Source organism: Canis lupus, chromosome 22, assembly GCF_048164855.1.
Source record: "Canis lupus baileyi chromosome 22, mCanLup2.hap1, whole genome shotgun sequence".
NCBI lineage: Eukaryota > Metazoa > Chordata > Mammalia > Carnivora > Canidae > Canis > Canis lupus.
The window spans coordinates 24114658-24136441 of NC_132859.1; the positions used below are offsets into that span (position 1 = coordinate 24114658).

Genomic DNA, 21784 nt, shown 5'->3' on the forward strand with positions numbered 1-21784 from the left:
AAAATGCTTCTTTATTCTTCACTTCACTGGATTTGCTGAGAAGAAAAGTCAGTTTTTCTTTTTTTTTTTTTTCCTTCAGAATTTTTAAAGCATTACTGCTAGACGGTGCTGATGGTAACGCTGACAATAACACTGAAGGCATTAATCACAGGCTCTAATTCATTTTATAAGCTTTTCTGTTCAGTACTATTCAACATTGCAATCTCTAGAACACAAGCATCCAGGTTAGGTATTGTGGCAGACAAAAAGAAGAGTAAGTAATTTATCTTGCTCTAGTTTAGAGGCTAGAAATTATAATGTTAAGATGGATATTTTAAATTTTAACTCACTTTTTAATGGTACTTCAGAGCTTACGAAATCCTTTTACATTCATTATCTCAAATGATCCTTGTGAACGAGGCAAGTCATTGAACATTTATCTCTACTTGATGGATGAGAATAAGTAGGTTGACTTTTGCAAACTCACACAGCTAGTGGCTGTCGGAGCTTAAACTCAAACACAGGTCCTGTGCTGGGGAGATCGGCAGCCTGAGGGCCCCAGGGTGTCCAGCTTGAACAGATTTCCCACCTTCTGCCTGGAGATGATCAGGACCGATCTCAGGGTGCCTCACATCCCTCGTCACCTCAGTTACCTCCAGAAACCCAAGCTTTGCTTTTGCTAACATTTAGCAAACACTGTCACGCCCCCACTCACGGATGACTTCGGTAACTCGCATGCTCTTTCTCCCACACCTGACTCCTGTTATCATTCTCGTGGCATCAGTATTCTTGGTGTCTCTGACTTTGGACTGTCTCATATCCAATGATCATTTTCTTTACCCTCCTCAGTTCCCCGCTCCCGTGGTCATACCCTTGACCTCCTCAGCACCAATAACCACAAATTGATATCAAGCCTTACACTCCTCAACCATTCCTTTATACTCTTCGCCACAGTTACTCCAGCTATTCTTCTACTTCATGGTTACCTTGCAATCCTTTGGCCTGTCACCATGTGTCCTCATGTCCCCACTTCCCACTTTTCCTTCATTATGTTTCATGGTCCATTATTATAATCACTATCTTGCAAACACCCTTGGCCTTTTTGCTCCCCTCTTGCTGTGTCAAACTCCTCTGGCAAAGTTGTAAGGGTTAAACCCAGAAGCCCATTTACTTAAGCCTGTACCTGAATGAAAGAGCATTCCAGGAGAAAAACACTCAATTCTGCCAACAGGTCTCATTAAAATAATTAACGATTGCAATTTAAAATAGCACTCAGCACTGCCCATGGTCCTACTATACTTCTCTGGTATGGTTATTTTTTACTGTTCAAGTTAACTATTTCACACTTTCTTCCTTATTCTTTACTCTCAAACTTGCTAAGCCCCACCCTCCCTCTCAGCTGATGACTTTACCTAATATCTCAATGAGAAATAGAAACAAACACGTAGATATTCCCTATCTTCTCAGTGCCCAAACTGCCCCACCTACTTGGCTTTCCCTCTGTCCCTAGTGAAGGGACCATCTGTGTTCCCATGAAAGACCATCCTCTTCCTGAATGCTCTGAATCTAGCCTGTCACCAGCTCAGTGGCCTTTCTGTCTGCAGCTATTTCTACATCTCCTGGAGCATATGCATCAGGAAAGAATATGCTCCAGTGCCTTCTTTTAAACAAGAAGCTTCTCGAGACCTCCATATTCTCAGTTCATCTGTTTCCCTTGGATCACTTGGACCTTCATCACTAGCAAAGAATCTTGAGTCACAAATGGCTGCTGTTCCTACTTTCTGACTGCACATTCTCCTTCAATTCACTCCTCTTGGGCTTTGGTTCTCATTCCTTCCATAAGCTACTCTTGCCATGATCTTCATGTGGCTAATTCCTCTGGTCTCTTCATTGTACATATCTTACTTGACATTCAACAGCTGGCTACTCTCTCCTTCAAACAACCTTCTGTTGTTTTTGGCAATATCACTTTCACCACGAGTTTTTCTTATCATGCTCTCTGCTTCTTTTTAGCCTCTTTGCTGACTTCTCATTTTGGCCTCTACATTTCAGAGTCTTTAATACCATTTATAGGTTGAGGACTTCCTGTATGTCCTCCCTGTGGGCGTGTGAATCAACTGCCCACTTGATACCATAACTGGATATCTAAAGAGTGTCTCACTCAACCTCAATATGGTGGAAAAAAAGAACTATCAATTATAAATAAATACAAAGTGCTATGAAAGTGGGGAAAATCAAACACTCCATGGAGGAAATAAGGCACCGTCTCACTTGGGCCATAACAGCTGGAGGGAAGCCAGATGGCAGCCAATAGTGAGGTCACTGGGATATCAGTGAATCAGTTTGATGGCTGAGAAGAGTGTGTGAAGAAGAGAGTGAGAAGCAGATAAACATATTGTTAAAGAAGCTTTGGAATCTGGGCACCTGGGTGTCTTAGTGGGTTAAACAACAGACTCTCTCAATTTCAGCTGAGGTCACCATCTCAGGGTTTTGAGATCCAGTCCTATATTGGGCTCTGCACTCAGTGGGGAGTCTGCTGGGGATTCTCTCTCTCCGTCTCCCTCTGCACCTCCCCTCACATGTGCACAGGCTCGAGTGTGCTCTCTCTCAAAAAAAGAAACTTGGGAATCTGACTAGTAATATCACCCACTGATATGAAGCCTCAAAATGTTCCCTTAAACTATAATGACTAATAGTTTTTGAGCCTTCTCTATGTGCCAGGTTCTATTCTGAGCATCATTTCATATCATCCCATTAAATCCTATGCATATGATGTTGGTATTTCCATTCTATAGATGAGGAAAGTGAGATATAAGAGGGAATTGAATAACTTGCCCATCGCCACATAGTTTTTAAGTGGTGGAACTGGAACATGGATTCCAGTAGTTTCACTCCAGGACTCACTTTTCATCACTATGGATTCAGAGACACTGGAGTTGAATCTTGGCTCTACCTGTCACTGGCTGTGTGGTGTTGGGCCAGTTACTTAACCTCTCTGGGACTTGAATTTTCATAGTTAAGTGGAAATCACATACACACATGTATCTTAGCCCAATACCTGTCACCTACCAGCTGCTTATTTGCCATCATTTTATAGTTGTTTTCCTGATGCTGGATTGCACCAAAGTCCTACTTCAGTTTAACTGTAAGCTTCAAGCAGTTTTGTAGTTCTACCTCTGGTTAAGAAACTATTTTATAAGTACTTTTATCTTCTCTGACTGAATTTGAAAAGAAAAAAAAAAGTGACACAAGAAAGCCAGTGGCAGAGTAGGAGTAAAAAAAAAAGAAAAAGTAATTTTGTAGAAATAATCACAAAAACCTATTTTAGCAGAAAGCATTAAGAGAACACATAGATTACTCTTCAGGTGTAGTTTAAGGAAAGCTTGAAAATGATTTTACAGACTATAAGAAATCCCTGAACATTAAATATGTATGAGGCACTACGGGAATAAAATGGTACAATGTATTTCCCCTCAATACTGTGGTCTTAGTGATCATTTAGTGCTAACAAGCATCAGGAATATTTATTAAGGATAGATTTTGTACCCCTTCTGTCCACATCTAGTAGTTCAAATGGCTATCTCTGAACCTGGTGGGCAACGACAGAACAGATCTCTCTCTACAGAGGCAGACAACTGCACTGCCAATGCACAGGTGATATATGGCACCTCCAGTTAGGATATGTGACTTTCAGGCCCCTTTTCGTAAATGGTGCTTGACATCTGCTTGGTCCTCTCTGGCAGCAGAATCTTGAGTGCAACTGTTGGTTGGAAACTGTTCAAGTTAACCTTTCCTATAAGGATTGTTTGTGACCTAAATACTGTCCATTGTTTATGTAGTAAATGTAGCTGGGTAAATACTGACTAAAAAACAAAATCCAGCTTGTTTATGAGATACACCTAAAACACAGGGCATTGAAAGGTTGAGAGTAAACATAAATTAAAAGATGTGCCAGGCAAATACTCAAAAAAAAAAAAAAAAAAAAAAAAGCTAGAGATTGCTGTCTTAACATGAGACAAATAGATTTTAAGAAAAAAAAATGCATTACAGTAAAGAGTGCCACTCGATAATGAAAATAGTTCAACTTACCAGGAGGAAATAAAAATTCTAAACCAGTATGCATCTAATAAAGTAGAATCAAAATATGTAAAACATGACCAGGAGAAATTGTCAGGAATTTCCCCATAGTATAGGATTTTACTACATTTTGCTCCGGTATTGATAGATGAAGCATTTGAAAAATTAGTAGTGACATAGAAAATCTGAATATACTTAAATAAGCTAAACTTAAGAAACATATATAGGACCCTGTCCCTCCCTGACAATTAGAGAACCCTTATTCTTTCCAGATTTTCATAACATTTACAAAAACTAACCATATACTAGATAGTAACTCAAGGCTCAACACATTTCAAATAATAGATATTACACAAAATTTAGTTATCTGATTACAATACAATTGAGAGAAATCTGTAACAAAGATAGGGATTAAATAGTACCATGTTTGTAAATGTATTTATTCTAAATAAATTATGGGTCAATGGAAAAATCAGGCACGCTATACACAAACTCATTTGAAGCCAAAAGAAAAGTGATAGGTACTTCTAACACTGTAATATTTCAGTGTAAATTTATTCTGACACTCAGATCAGAAAACATACTGTAATATTTCTGCAATGATGCATCAGAGTATTTTAGAAATCATAAAATAGAAACTTCTATTTTAAGGGGACTCTTCCTGTTACCTAAGATTTGAGAAGACAGAGAGTGCTCTTTATGCAGTTCACCTTAAGGAAGAGGTTGTTAAGTTTGCTCTTTCTACAGGAGGGGTGGAAGGAGAGATGGGGGGCAGGAGCCACCCCTTTAGTTAGAAGGGTATCTCAAGTAAAAAGATCTTACATTTTCAAATGAAAAGAACTACATTTTCATTCTTTTTCATCTATTTCTTCATATGTTACACATGTTTTATACATTTTATTCTTGTGTTTAAAGTCCTTTAAGTATTTAAGGGATCCTAAAGGTCATCTTAGTCCAGATGCTTCATTTACAGGCCAGTGCTCTTTGGGCTGGATCACCATCCTGCCCAGATGGATAGTGGACACAGGGGAGTTGGATGAAGCCTCCCTAGGCTTCTGAAGAAGCTCCAGCTGCCTGGAGTCAACCCCCAACATGTGTTTGGCTGACTCCCCAGCTAAAAAACTCCGTTAAACCACAAGAGAGTACTTTCTTCCCTGACCATTTCCTCCAAACTCAATCTTTCATCCACCAAATTGCTTTACTGACTTCCTCTCATGTTTCCTTTTAACTTGCAAACAATATGTTTTATCATGGCTATTTATTTACCCATCAATAATGACTGCTCTGTGTGCCCTCTATCGATCTTTCTTAAGGGTTCTGAAGACGTCAAACAAAAATATCTGTATGTTTTTTAATTTTTAATTTTATTTTTAGTAATCTCTACACCCTAAGTTGGGCTTGAATTCACAACCCTGAGGTCAAGAGTCACATGCTCTATGGACTGAACCAGTCAAGATCCTCTGTTCTCATGTTTTAAATATCATTTTAATTTTGCAATAATCTCACAGTTACAGGAAAGTTACAAGTATAATACTAAGAACTCTTTTTCTCCCTGAGCCTTTTGAGAATAAGTTGCTAACCTGATGCCCCTTCCCCTCCATACTTAGTGTATGTTTTCTACAAATGAAGACACCCTTTTTACATAACCACAGAATGGCCATCGGGATCAGGAAATTAACATTGATATATTACTGTCATCTAATACTCTAATCCATTCACATTTTCCCAATTGGCTAATAATGCTTCTTATAATTAAAGGATCCAGGTCAAAATAACCATGTGTAGTATTTAGTTGTGTCTCTTCAGTCTCCTTCAATGACCTTGACACTTTCTTTTTTTTTTTTTTTTAATTTTTATTTATTTATGATAGTCAGAGAGAGACAGAGAGAGAGACAGAGAGGCAGAGACACAGGCAGAGGGAGAAGCAGGCTCCATGCACCGGGAGCCCGACATGGGATTCGATCCCGGGTCTTCAGGATCACGTGCTGGGCCAAAGGCAGGCGCCAAACCGCTGCGCCACCCAGGGATCCCGACCTTGACACTTTCAAAGGTTTGAAGCAAGTTACCAACTCCCACCCTCTGGTTATCTCTCCTCTCACACATTAGCTGAAAGATAGGAGTAGAGCCTTCAGTTATCTTGGGACATTATTAGAGAGCTTTAGCTACACCAGTTCAAGAAGTTTCTCCCTTTCTTTGGGGTTTAAAAAATGCTCTGGTAGTAATAGTATCTCATTGCTTTTGGGTGCCTAGTTTCAGATTCTTCCCTACAGCTTTGTTCCCTATATACTGTAGGAAATAAGGGTCCTCATAAGGAAAGGAAGCAGCTTGTGAAGTAAGTTTCCAGAGGCTCAAGAAAGAATGCCTTGAGCATGCTACTCACTTAGTATCTCTACCTGAATAACAGGTAGAAATCTCATGCCCAACTGAATTTCTGAGCTCTTTCCACAAATATCCTAACACTGTAGCCTTCCCCATTTCTGTCCATGTCAACTCTTGCCTTCCATTTGCTCTGCCCCCAACCTGTGAATCATCCCAATTCCTCTCTTACTCCATTAGTTCAGCATTTGTTGTAACCAGACAGGTTAGTAAATCCTATCATCTCCATTTTCAAAATGTATGCAGGATGCCGACTTCCACTACTGCCCTGGTCCAAGCCACCACACTCTTACCCAATTGCTATAATGGCCTCTCAGTTGGCCTTCAGCTCCTACCCTCTCTCCCCTATAATCTGTTATCAATTCAGTAGCCAGAGTAAGTCAGATCCCTTCACTCTCCTGCTCAAAACCCTGTCTTGGGCTCCCCATATCACTCAGGGTGAAGTCAATGTCCTTGCAGTGATCTAAAAGATCCTGAACCATCTTCCCACCATGCTTTCCAAATGCATCTCCTCCCTCCCTCTTCTCCCTCACTCCATTCCTCTTATACTTGCTCCTTGCTCTTCCTTGAATACCCCAAGCACACTCTATCCCAGGCCTTTGCACCTGCTGTTCCCTCTGATGAGAATGCTCTTTCTCCAATATCTCTCTCTCTCTCCTTCATCTCCTCCAGTTGTGTGTCCTCATGTAATCTTTTCAGAGGGACCTATCCAGACTGCCCTCTTTAAAACCGTAACTTTTACTCCCCTTCTGCACTGTCTATTCTCTTTCCCTGCTTTGTATTTTCTCAGCACTTGACACTTTCTAGCATACTGTGTCCTTCCATAATATTTTATGATCTGTCAGTCACCTCACTATAGAATATATGGTCCATAGGGCATGGATAATTTTCATCTTTCTTGTTCACTGATCCCATTACCTAGCACAGTGCCTGGCACATAGTAAGTACACAATAAATACATGTTGGATGAATGAATAGATGCTTTGAAAGCCAAATGGAAAAGGAACATGGTGATATCACACAATCTTATTTTAAACATATGCATCTCTATGGTTTAGTCTAAGAATTAGCACATGGTGAAACTGTAACCTAATTTTGCCAAGTAGAAGATCACTTTTGTAATCTTTAGTTGTTGTTTTTCAAGATAAAGCTCCAATTAAGTGCCGCCTTCAGTATGATTATATTTTCATCCCTATTTCAAATGGATTGGCTTGATGTGACCTATATAATCGATCCTCTCTGGATAAAAATGACCGTGTATTTTTGAATGGGAAGAAACAAGCCTGACTTAAAAAAAATTCTGTGTGGAAAGACTGTGGTTGACGCCTGACACATGGGGCTATCTGGAAAGCAACTGACATCTGCCCACAGATGCCAAAAGCCCCGCTGCCCCAGGGCACACATGAGGCCTTGGAGAAGGAGGACCCCCAGAGGCCCTACACCCCGCAGAGGGAGAGGTGGCCACCACTGTGCTGTTCAACAGATGGCACTGGCTGCCCAGCCAGTTAAATAAGGCAAAGAGCAGCAGCAGAGGGGATGTCAGCCTCCTGCTCCAGACAACATTCTAGCTGAACAGCAGAAAATGTTTAACATTCTCCCCTCCTGGAAAACAACAAGCAATTTCTTTTTGGAGGTGGGTGGGTGGGCGGGAGGTGGAAAGGAACACGTTTCCACCAGTTTTGATAAGTCATCCAACTTAAAAGCTCCCTCATCCCTGATCCCTTTAGACTAGCTAATAGGAAAGTGTCTTGTCTTGCCCTTTCCTCGGAGCTAATTGGCTTTGGCAGACTGTTTCTCTGCCCGGTAGAAGCTCCTCAATAATTGCTACATTTATATTTTTATTTCCAGATTAATTAGTCACTTGAGGAGTAAAAACTAAAAGTGAAGGACTTTGTTTGCCCTCAGGTCCGCTCCCTGATGGGGCTGGAAGCCTTGGGGACAGAGAACCTTTCCTAGTCATCCTGGCATCTGGCGTGGTCCTGGCCCCAAACCACACTAAGTTGTTCAGTCAGCACATGTTTAATGAGCCCCTAGTACATGCCAAGTGCCAGGAATGCTGCCCGAAGAACTTGGATTTTAGTTAGAAGAAGGCAGACAATAAGCTAGGTGATTTAAAATTTTTGTCAATGCTGCAAATAAAATGAAACAGAAATGGAAGAGAGAGCGAGCTGCCCAGAAGAGGGTTGGGATGCCTGGCCAGGGCGAGGGCAGAAAAGATGTTTGGTCCCAGCCTTCTTTGGCCCACCAGGTCCTTTCATGTGGACCAGCGCCCCCCCCTCCTCTTGATCAGCCATTACACAGAGGAAACATTTGTGGGGGTGCGGCAAGAGTACCAATGGAGGCTTACACATGCCTCAATGATTAAAAGTTATGAACCAAGCTAACAAAGTATTAAATAAGATATAAGCTACCTCAGAGCGCTTGGGTGGTTCAGTCAGTTAAGCCTCTGCCTTTGGCTCACGTCATGATCCTGGAGTCCTGGGATCAAGCCCTGCATCTGGCTCCCTGCTCAGTGAGGAGTCTGCTTCTCCCTCTCCCTCTGCCCCTCCCCTCTGCTCTGCTCTCACAGGTTCTCTCTCTCTCTCTCAAATAAATATATACAATTTTTAAAAATACATGATATTCCTCTTACCTTGACAAATTAACTTTATAAAGACCTGGAAGGCCAGGTTTGCATTCAGTATTCTGATTCCTCAGAGTTCTGCATTGGAATAGGGTAGAGCTGGGTGAGCCAGCCCCTGGCCCTTTATCCCTGGGTGTTGACCTATCCCCTTCTTTTTAACCTGGCTCAGATTCCCACTGGGAGGGTTTTTTTTTTTTTTTTTTTTTTTTTGCACACACATTTGATACCTTGGCCCTTATGTCCAAGATTCATGCAAATAGCTTCCTGCAAATAGCTTCTCTGTGGTCTCCCTCAAGATTAGAATGTGCAAACTGGCAGCCGAGACCACCCATGGGACAGGAGACCTGAGGCAGAGGCCCACAGACTCTGGGAATGGGTTTGAGGCCCTCCAGGGGAAGAACTGCAAGGCCCCAGGTAACTAGGGCATGGTCTAGAAGAGGAGACACAGGCTCTGAGTATGCACACCCCCTTGGCTCCTTGGCCTCCCTGCTTCATGGAGAGGAAAATGTCTGGAGGATGACCAAAGTGGCACCCTCTACAGCACAGGCCCAGCGTCCCCCTTTGGCCTGGGCTAGGAGGTACTAGAGGACGGAGGCTACTTTGCTAAAGTAATTAAGAAAGACCTCTCTGAGGGGTGGGAGTAGGAATGACATTTGAATGGAGATTTGGATGGTAAAGACAAGTCATCTCTGCCAGGATGTGGGAGAAGAACACTCCCAACGGAGGGAAGAGGGGACGCCCACACACTATAAGCCCTGTAAGAAAGAAGACGGCAGTGGCTGGGACCTAATTTGGAGGAGGAGATGACAGGAGATGATTGTAGGTGGTTAGGCAGAGGCAGGGACCTGGGAGGTGGAGGTAAGGGGTCCTTGATCCTGGATGCAAAGAGAAGCCAGCGATCCTTTATAATGGTGTCAACATGGGTATTTTATAATAAGAAAATTCAACCCAGAGAGGAAAAGAATGATTTAAAAATCAGAACTTGGAATTTCTGAAAAGCCCTGTAAGGTACCAAGGAGTTCATCTAATCGAACACTTTCAGTCTATAGACAAACTGATTCTAGAATGGGAATGAACACTGGGTTAAGGATGGTGGATCTTATCCTGGGCCCCCACTGTGATGGCCATACATATAAAATAAGTATAGAATAAGTAAGTCCTCTTGTTCTTCCTTTTAGTCAGTAAGCTCCCCTAAAAAATGCACTATGAAACGTTGGCCACTTGATTGGGTCCTTCCTGGCTGAGTCACAACTGTGCTTCCTTTGATCAATTCCAACCACATTTTTTATTTTTCAAAAATTATTTTCACCCCAGCCTTGCTGAAGGGGAAGCAAAGATCTGAAGATAACAGAAATTTTCTTTTCAAACACAATAAGAGTAATTGAATTTGCAAAGGCAAATGAAGAGAAATCACAAAGGAAAAGCAATTAGAACCTTAATATATTTGGAAGAATTTGTCAGAGCAAAGACGTGAGAAACTATGAGTTTCCTGGGAGAAGAGTGAATTCCAAAGGCAGCCTGTCATTTGGTGAGATTCCCCAAAGGTTCCCTTCTAGACCAAACTTTAGTCAGTCCTCACCCCTGCTACCTAACCAAGTTCCTACTGATAACTTTCCGTTCACTGACTCCTCTCCTATTGGCCACCCATAAATCCCCTGTGCCTGAGGTATTTGGAGCAGAGTTCAAGCTTTCTCCTCTATTGCAACAATTTTTTTTCTTTTTTTTCTTTTTTTAATTTTTATTTATTTATGATAGTCACACAGAGAGAGAGAGAGAGAGGCAGAGACACAGGCAGAGGGAGAAGCAGGCTCCATGCACCGGGAGCCCGACGTGGGACTCGATCCCGGGTCTCCAGGATCGTGCCCTGGGCCAAAGGCAGGCGCCAAACCGCTGCGCCACCCAGGGATCCCCTCTTTTTTTTTTTTCTTAAGATATTATTTACTTATTTGAGAGCGAGAGAGGGAGAGAGAGCAAGAGCAGGGGTTGGGGTGGGGAGGGGAAGAGAGAGAAGCAGACTCTCACTGAGGAGGGAGGGGGACATGGGGCTTGATCCTGAGACCCTGAAATCATGAACAGAGGCAAAGTCAGACACTTAAAGGACTGAGCCACCCAGGTGCCCCCTATTACAACAGTCTTGAGAAATCTTCCTTGCTTGTTTAATTCTGTCGGGTGTAATTTTTCATGGACCGAGTTACCCCTCAATGCCAGACTGACTGTCACTGGGTCCCACATTACAAACTGTCCAGATTTGGAACAGCCATGTCTTGGTAAACCTGAGACAGTCCCGGTGCAGACACCGGAGTGTCACCACCAGCAGCACCCATTCCACTGTCAAAGTGTCCTGGCCTGAACAATAATTTACATTATTTACCCAAACATAGTGTGAAAAGTAAGGGCTAAATTGTGCTGGAGGCCCTCAGTGACAAGAGGACCTGCAAGACTTTGAACATGGTGCTGCAGCAGTTCCAATGAACAAGAGAGCAGACTCATCAAATGAGAATACTCCTTTCTGGTCCTGACTCCCTAGGCACAGTTACACTAGATTTGTATCATTTTATGTCCAAAGTAAAATGTTTATCCATAAATGAAAAATGACAATTTTCATCACTTCATTTCTTAAACATGTTCATATGTTGCCTTTATCACACCTCTCCTTCGAGGACGACAGAGGGGTTTTATCACAGCACACTTACCAGGAAAGTGACATCCATTGGGGGGAGGGAGTGAGGGAGTGAGGGGGCCCAGAGACAGGGAAACCACAAAGGCCAATGTGGAGCAGGCCTTAGGAAAAACAACTGAGAGTGGGGGATCAATACCTCATTCTCTGGTGAATTGCATTAAAAGACTGAAATGAGTTTGCAAAACAATAATCGAAGCTGACAGCTGCTCTTGACAGGTTAGGACAAATGAAAATTGAGCTGGGCTTTCACATGCTGTGGGGAGCCGGGCAGGACAGGCAGGAACCCCTCAAGCCTTTCACTTGGAAACACCGCGTTTCTTAATTGTCTCCTGTCCTGAAGCCAAAGGAGAAGATCCCTCATTAAGGTGAGGCTTGCCGGGTGGTTTTGAAAAATGGCCTTTTTAGCTACTTCCACCTGTCTGATAGTATCTGCAAGGAGCCCTTCTTATCCTGCAGAGCTTCCCCAAGTCTGGTGGAATGGGAGAGAACTGCAAACTCTGTCAGCAGGATCTCAAGCATGGGCCTTCTGGCATAGGCAAGGTAGGCAGTGGAGGGGGAAGGATTGGATCAGCTAATCTCCAAATTAGGAGATCTTCATCCTCCTGGGAAAGTCTGCCACCATGGACTCTCAGCATGGATTTGTTAATCCCATTTTACAGGTAGCAAGAGTTGAATGAGGAAAGAGCTAGGTCACTGAAGGGGAGCTGAGCCTCCTGACTTCGGTGTGGCTCGGTGCACCTGAAGGATGAGGGCTATTGATTTTTTTTTAAATAATAAATTTATTTTTTATTGGTGTTCAACTTGCCAACATACAGAATAACACCCAGTGCTCATCCCGTCAAGTGCCCCCCTCAGTGCCCATCACCCATTCACCCCCACCCCCCGCCCTCCTCCCCTTCCACCACCCCTAGTTCATTTCCCAGAGTTAGGCTATTGATTTAAAAGAAAAGGAACAAAGGCCATCAGAAGGATGCTCTACTGAAAGCTTGTCACGCAAAACATGGTCCTGCCTGCAGCATCACATCGCAGGAGAGCTGGTTAGGGGTACAGGATCTCAGATCCTAGCCCAGACCTGCTCAATCAGAATCTGCATTTACCAAGACCCCAAATGGGTCCAAATCTTTGGGATGCAGCTAAAGTGGTTCTAAGAGGGAAGTTTATAGTAATGTAGGCCTACCTCAAGAAGCAAGAAAAATCTCAAATAAACAACCTAACCTTACAACTAGAGGAGCTAGAAAAAGAAGAACAAACAAAACCCCAAAACAGTAAAAGGAAGGAATAATAAGATTAGAGAAGAAATAAATGATATGAAGCCAAAAACAAACAACAACAATAGAACAGATTAATGAAACCAGGAACTAGTTCTTTGAAAAGATTAACAAAACTGACTGCAGGCCAGTATCTCTGATGAACATAGATGCAAAAATCCTCAACAAAATAATAGCAAACGGAATGCAACAAAACATTTAAAAAATCATTTGGCATGATCAAGTAGGATTTATTCCTAGGATGCAAGAGTGGTTCAATAGTTGCAAATCAATCAGCATGATATATTGCATCAATAAGAGAAAGGATAAAAATTATATGATCATTTCAATAGAGGCAGAAAAAATATCTGACGAAGTACAACAATGATTCATGATAAAAACTCTCAACAAAGTAGGGTTAGAGCGAACATATCTCAACATGATAAATGCCAGGTATGAAAAACCCACAGCTAACATTATAGTCAATGGTGAAAAACTGAGAGCTTTTCCCCGAAGGTCAGGAACAAGACAAGGATATCCATTCTCACCACTTTTATTCAACATAATACTGGAAGTTCTAGCCACAGCAATCAGACAACAAAAAGAAATAAAAATCTTCTAAATTGGTAAGGAAGAAGTAAAACTTTCACTATTTGCAGAAGGTATGGTAATATATATATAGAAAACCCTAAAGACTCCACCAAAAAATCATTAGAACTAATAAATGAATTCAGTAAAGTCACAGGATATAAAATCAATATATAGAAATCAGTTGCATTTCTATACACTAATAATGAAACAGCAGAAAGAGAAATTAAGGAAACAATCCCGTTTACAGTTGCACCAGAATAATAAGATACCTATGAATAAATCTAACCAAAGAAGTGAAACAGCTGTACTCTGAAAACTATGAAATATTGATGGAAGAAATTGAAGACAACACAAAGAAATGGAAAGATATTCCATGCTCATGGGTTAGAAGAACAAATACTGTTAAAATTTCCATACTATCCAAAGCTCTCTACAGATTTAGTGCAATCTCTATCAAAATACCAACAGTGTTTTTCACAGAACTAGAATAGACAATCCTAAAATTTGTATGGAACCACAAAAGGCCCCTAATAGCCAAAGCAATCTTGAGAAAGAAAAACAAAGCTGGAGGTATTACAATTCTAGACTTCAAGTTATGTTACAAAGCTGTGGAAATCAGAAAAGTATGGTACTGACACAAACACAAAGATCAACAGAATAAAATAGAAAGCCCAGAAATAAAGCCACAATTAAATGGTCAATTAATCTTCAATAAAGAGGGAAGAACGTGCAATGGAGAAAAGACAGGCTTTTCAACAAATGGTGTTGGGAAAACTGGACAGCTACATGCAAAAGAACAAAGCTAGACCACTTTCTTACACCGCACACAAAAATAAACTCAAAATGGATCAAGGACCTAAATGTGAGACCTACAACCATAAAAATCCTGAAAGAGAGCACAAGCAGTAATTTTTCTGACATTGGCCAAAGCAACACTTATTCTAGGTATGTCTCCTGAGGCAAGGGGGAAAAAAGCAAAAACAAACTATTAGGACTACATCAAAATAAGAAATGTCTGCCCAGTGAAGGAACCAACTGACAAAACTAAAAGGCAACCTATGAAATGGGAGAAGATATTTGCAAATGACATATCCACTAAAGGGTTAGTGTCCAAAATACAGTATATGTGCTGTCGAAGCGAGCACTAGTGTCCAAAGTATAGAAAGAACTTATACAACTCAACACCAAAAAAAACCCCAATTAATGCAATAAAAAATGGGCAGAAGACATGAACAGACATTTCTGCAAAGAAGACATACAGATGGCCAACAGATACATGAAAAGTCGCTCAATGTCACTCATCATCAGGGAAATGCAAATCAAAACTACCATAAGATACCACCTTACATCTATCTGTCAGAAAGGCTACAGTCAAAACACCAGAGGGGTGCTGGGTGGCTCAGTCAGTTAAGCATCTTACTCTTGATTTCAGCTCAGGTCATGACCTGAGGATTGTGGGATCCCAGCCCCACAGCAGACTCCACACTGAGTGTGTAGCCTGCTTAAGATTCTCTCTCTCTCTCTCTCTCCCCCTCGTACCTCCCAACCCCTGCTTGAGCATGTAAGTTCTTTCTCTCTAAAACACACACACACACACAAAATAACAGGTGTTGGCAAGGATGTGGATGAAGGGAAACCTCTTATACTGTTGGTGGAAATGCAAACTGGTGCAGCCACTCTGGAAAACAGTATGGAGGTTCCTCAAAAAATTAAAAATAGAATTACCCTATGATCCAGTAATTGCATTACTGGGTATTTACCCAAAAAATACAAAAACACTAATTTGAAGGGATACATGCACCCCTATGTTTATTGCAGTATTATTTACAATAGCCAAATTATGGAAGCAGCCCAAGTGTCCATCAACTGATGAATGGAGAAAGATGTGTGTGCGCGCACACAAATGTGTAAAATTCAGCCATAAAAGAATCAAATCTTGCCATCTATAACAACATGGATGGATCGAGAGAGTATAACGCTAAGCAAAATAAGCCAGTCAAAGAAAGACAAATACCATACATGGAATTTAAGAAACAAAAACAAAGAGCAAAGGAAAAAGGAGAAGGAGAAACAAACCAAGAAACAGACTTAAAAAAAAAAAGTTTTATTTAAGTAATCTGTACATCCAATGTAGGTCTCAAACTCAGTGACTCTGAGATTAAGAGTCTCGTGCTCTTCTGACTGAGCCAGGCACCCCAAGAAATAGACTCTAAATGACAGAGACAAACTGATGGTTACCAGAGGGGAGGTGGGTGGGAGAATGGGTGAATAGTTGATGGAGACTAAAGAGTACATTTATCGTGTGATGAAAAAAGAAAAGAAAGAAAGATCAGAGTTCTTTCATATGTTCATTCACACTAGCCAAAGTCAAGAATTTCTAAGGACCAGTTTATTTTTTATTTATTTATTTATTTATTTATTTATTTATTTATTTATTTAAAAATTTATTTATGATAGTCACACAGAGAGCGAGAGAGGTAGAGACACAGGCAGAGGGAGAAGCAGGCTCCATGCACCGGGAGCCCGACATGGGACTCAATCCCAGGTCTCCAGGATCATGCTCTGGGCCAAAGGCAGGCGCCAAACCACTGCTCCACCTAGGGATCCCCTAAGGACCAGTTTAGAAACTTAATAAAGAGCAACAGTTCCTGAACCAAAAAAAACAACAACAAAAACCCCCAAACAAAGAAAAAAACAAACAACAACAAAAACAAGACCCCAAGTGATTCGTATGCACTTCAGAGTTGGAGAAACACTGGCTGGGAGCTCTGGATCACACTTTGAATAGCAAGACTCCAAAAAGTATTTAGAGCTATGAATTTGTTTTTGACAGAGAATTGTGATGCTTTTATGCAGTCAGGCCAGCTTCCCAAGCTCTGAGGCACCATTTCGCATACCAGCACCCTCTACAGAATTACTAAATTTACTTTTTTTACAATATGAGTTTAAATCTGATAAGAGTAATAGAAAAGGGACCTCCATCAATTTCAGGCTGAAGCATTTTCTCTTTCTCTCTCTCCCCTCTGCTCTTTCCTTCTCCTTGGATGTCTGGTGCATGGATTTGCCCTGGTGATAAGCTTGGATTTATAACACGTTCTCAGCATCATGTTTGTTTTAAGAGGACACCAGCCTTACTCAGGTTGGAGACCACAAAATACAGTTTGTTTGGTAATTTGCTGGGTTTGCTTGCCCATGGTTGTATCTAACTCCTGATGCTGCATCAGCTACATGTCTCTTTTTAAGTAAGAAGGAAATTTTTTTTCCCCTTCGTTTCAGGAAATACTGTATTTTAATTTTATCTTACTGGTGATCTGACTGAGAAGTGACAACCAAGCATAAAACCATGTTAATAATTATCCAGTTCCTGGTTTCTGGCCCACAAATTGCAGAAATCACTTTGTGTGAAATAAAGTTTCAGTTAGGTCTTGGAATCCACTTGGGAAGAAATAGGAAGAATGAAATTGCAAGTTTCAGTTGAACCATAGGACACTGCCACCCTCACAGGTTAAATAACAGTGAGATTCTCGCAATTTCATTTAATCAACCTAATTAGAAAATGTTTCAATTTAGAATTTCTTGCCCTGAGGAATATTAAGAGAGTGGCCGATACTATTTGTGGAAGCTGGATTGTTCCATTTCCTTGGAGAAAGGTTTTTTTTTTTTTTTTTTTTTTTTTTTTTGAGGTTGGGACAAATGGTCTGAAGGCTAGATCATCATTTCTCTATTCTAAGCAGCTGGAAAGAAATGAGATGGTAAAAGGGTCTGGTTATGGATCTAGGATTAAAGTATGTATTCTTGAAGGAGGCTTATTATCTTCCAAATCTGTGAAATATATAAATGGTGCCAGACATTGACACCACAACCTAAGTTGAGGTGCTTATCTACTTCCTCGTTATGATCAGATGCAATTACTACTTGAACTCTGATCAGAACGAGAAGAGGATTTCCCCTATCACTAACTAAGACCACTCTTTAGTTGGGATGTGGGAGAGGAAGAGTCAAAGGGAAGTATAAGAATCTAGTCCCTCTCTTGGTTAATTATAACAATTATACTGTGGGCATGCTGTGTTCCATGGTACTCTAAGCATATTCTGTGATAGCCTGAATCACATCAGAGTGTAATTAAGTGTTTAAGTGTGCTGGCCCCGGATCACGCTTTAAAGTAGTAAAGTAGGAATCATGTATTATTTGTAATGGTGTGTGTAGTGCTTTTAAGATAACTTGGCATAGAGTAGGCATTGATATACTTGGGAAGAAATAGGAAGAATTAAACTAAGTTTTAGCTGAACCAATTTTATCTCAAATTTTAAAATTTGTTGAATAAATGATGACTTTAAATAACCAACCATGTTACCAAAAATTGAAGATATTGCACTAAAAATCTTTGTGGATCGGGGTACCTGGGTGGCTTAGTCGGTTAAGCGTCCCTCAATTTTGACTCAGAGTCATCAGATCGAGCCCTGCGTCCAGCTTTTTACTCAGTGGGGAGTTTGTTGGAGATTTTCTCTCTCCCTCCTGCCCCCTTGCTTTCTCTCTCTCACAAATAAATAAATCTTAAAAATAAATAAATAAATAAATAAATAAATAAATAAATAAATAAATAAATAAATATCTTTGTGATCATAAAAACTGATTTGGCAATAAATATCAAGGGTCACATTTTATGAACCAGTAATTATAATAATAGGTCATGTCCTATGAACCAGTTATTACAAAACATTTATTTTAGGAAACATAAATGTTTGAAATGTTTGAACATCATTAGGTAAAAAAATATTTACTTAAGTCAATAATATATGAGTTGAAAAAAACTGAAAATAACCTAAAAACCCAAAACTAAGACATATTATAGAGATGTTAATGATATTTTTAAGAATATTTAATAACCTTGGAAAATGCTCAAGAAAGGTGAAGGAGAAAACCCATGACACCAATATCCTGTCCTTTTTTAAACCTAGCACTACCTCACAAAAATGTCCCAAGTTATTCAAAATTCTGCTAAAATAATATTTATAATGGCTGTAGAATATTCTAATGGATGTATACAGAGTAAATTGTTAACAGTTTTATGAACACACACACACCAAAAAATAACATGCAGAAGGGATCATATCATCCCTATTGTTCTGCACCTCTTCTCAGTTAATAATATAATCTGGAGAGCTCATCACATAAGCACACACAGATCTTCCTTAATTCTTTTTATCATCAATGCCAGGTTAGTCCACTGCAGAGATATATGTTGATTTTTAAAAATATTTCTTATTGATATCTTTAGGCTATTTATAGCTTTTTGCTATTAAAACAACCCTGCATGTACATTTTTGTGCATTTATACAAGTTTCTGTAGGATGAATTCAGAAACTGCTAGATCAAAGGGAATGTCCATTTACAGCATTTGAATAGACATTGCCAAATCACCCTCCAAATTATTGCACCAGCATTCACTTCAACAGTGCATGGAAGTAATTGCTTCATTTGAAATGAGAAACAGTGAATAGGACGCCATTGACCCTTGAACAACACAGGTTTGGTCGGGATTGTGTGGGTCCACTTATATGCAGATATTTCATAGCACAGTACTGCAAGTGTATTTTCTCTTCCTTGTGATTTTTTTTTTCCTTGTGATTTTCTTAATAACATTTTCTTTTCTCTAGCTTACTTTTTCCTAAGAATATGGTATATAACACTTATGTAATGCTGTATGTAGCGTATATACACAATATGTGTTAATCAACTATTGATGTAATTGATAAGGTTTCCCGTGAAGAGTAGGCTATTAGTAGTTAACTTCTGGGGAGGCAATGGTTATATACAGCTTTTCCATTGCATGGTGGGTTGGCACCCTGAACCCCTGCATTGTTCAAAGGTCAATTGTATTTGTGTGTATGCGTATGTATTGAAATAGAGCTCATGAACTCCAACACTACTATGGTACGGTTTTAAATGAGGTCCCCTTCCCTCCTCTATATCCCTTCCTACTTTTTCTTCCTTTCCACTTTCCTTTTTTTCAATTTTTTTTCTTCTTTCCTCCCTCCCTCCCTGCCTCCCTCCCTTCCTTCTGTCCTTCCATCTTTATTATTCTATCTAATGGGAAAAGAGACAGAGGGAAAACCAGAGTGAAGGCCAGTGAAGAATTTATGTGCCATTTAGAGAACTGGAAAAAAAGCAGGAAATGGGTTCCTGCTGGAAGCAGAGCACTTATTTCAGCAGCATATGGGCAAGATTGGAATGACACAGGCATTAGCACGGCTTCTGTGTAAGAACGACACACAAATTTGTGAAGCCCTTTATATTTTTATGATAACTGTGAGAGGTGATATGTGTAAACTAAGCCTATTGTGGTAATCATTTCACAACACATACATATATCAAATCATCGCGTGGGACCCCTTAAAGTCACATAATGTTGTATTGAATATATCTCAATAAAGATGGAAAAAACTTGGAAGCGGAATGTTGTGGGGAATATGTGGAAATCTGTGGTGTGGGGCAAGTCAGACACACTGGGGAGGGCAGTTTGGATGTGTACTTCTAATCTTCTTGGGCACAGGATTCACCTGAGGGGCTTGTTTAAAAATACAGATTCTGATTTAGTAAGTCTGGCCAGGGCCTGGGAATTTGCATTTCCAGTGGGCTTCCAGGCAGCGCTGTCGTCTGGGACGACACTGTAAGGAACAGAACTCAGTCGACAAAGCCTACTTCCCCAAACAACAGGCCAGAGCATTAGTAACACTGGGAAGGGCTGTGAGCATTACTCCTGAGAGCCAAGAATGCCTCCTGCAAATGTTACATACAAGGTGATAAAAGTCATGGGCTGGCTTGCTCCACGACTACTGCTTCACCCACCCAAGTCAGCCTGGCTCACACTCACACCGGAAACAAACAAATGCTGCATTCACACCTATGCGGATTTTTTTGCAGGAACTCTTGCAGGAACCCTGATCTCGAGATCAGATCATATCTTATTTGCTTCATCCCTCAAGCAATGCCCCACAGAGTCCCCCCACATTTCCTTCATTCACAGAGTGCCTGGGGCTGCGGGCCATGTCCCAGGTCTAAGTGGCAAGTGCCCACCTTAAATCCAGTCCTGAGGGCACCCACTAGCTACTAGCTGCAGCTGGTGGCATGAGCCCCCCCCCCCCCCCCCCCCCCCGCACCTCACTACTTTCCCTGCTGGTTGACAGCAAAATGGAACTATTGCCCAAAGGCCCAGCACTAAAGCAGTTTCAGTCGGGACTTGACGGCATCACCACTGCCTGTGGAATTAAACCACTTTAAAGCTCCTCTACAACTTGTCCATGTTCCACAGAAATGTTTTCTGAAATGTTACATTCTGGCAAAGCTAGGATTATTGATGTATGTTTGGGAATCGGGACATTTTTATATTCAATTCTTCCTGTGGGATGATTTCTTTGCCATCGGTCCTTGTAAATCAAGGGAAGTACAAATGCTAGCTTTAAAAATTCACAAGCTGAGGTTGACAGGAACATTTTTCACCTCTCTGATCCAAGCCAGACAGTGTCTGATGCTGGCCCACCTAGATTTCCCTTCTCTTAGTTTCTGCCTAAGGACAGTGAGAAGGGAAGTTACCAGTAAACACACACACACACACAAGCAAGAGCTCAGGCTTGGAGCCTTAGGGAAAGTAGTCAATGAATGGTCTCCTTTTCAAAACATAACCAAAAGGACAAGAAGCAGTGCAGGTCTTAAGAACTCTGTCACCCTAAAAAAAATAAAAAAATAAAAAAATAAAAAAAAAGAACTCTGTCACCCAATGAGGCTGTTGTTTGCATTTAGGTTGGATGTGAGTAAAAGGGTGTGTTTCTCTAAATCCTGGAGGGACACACCAGGTTAGCTTTATGAGTGATAGTTACAATTAAAGAAACATGAGAAAAATCTCTAATATGCTTGTATTCACTTTAAATTTTGCTGTAATAAGTGCTCATTAAAAATATGATTAGCAATTAGGTTGTTTTTATGCTTGAATCATGCTTTCATTTGCATTAAAAGTTTTATATGAATAGAAAAATCGGAGAGGCATGTCTCTTCTCTTTTTCAAGAAATCAGGCTGTTGAAACTGTGTGTTTATAATAACCACAAAACTACTGTCTACCTGGTGTATGAAAGAAAACCAACAGCTTTCTGAGAGTTATCTTTACATAAATACACATAGACAGCCCTACAAATCTTTGTTTTTATGTTAATGAC

The 21784-nt window shown here is 40.7% G+C and overlaps 1 protein-coding gene and 1 non-coding gene across 19 annotated transcripts in view; one reads left to right on the forward strand and one right to left on the reverse strand.

Annotated features, from left to right (window-relative positions):
- Window positions 1-21784, reverse strand: part of NEK11 (NIMA related kinase 11) — a 261482-nt gene that overhangs the window by 12817 nt on the left and 226881 nt on the right. The gene's annotated exons all lie outside the window — the stretch shown is intronic.
- LOC140614571 (U6 spliceosomal RNA) lies at window positions 19771-19873 on the forward strand. The gene has a single exon (XR_012015405.1). It is a non-coding gene; the product is annotated as a U6 spliceosomal RNA (small nuclear RNA).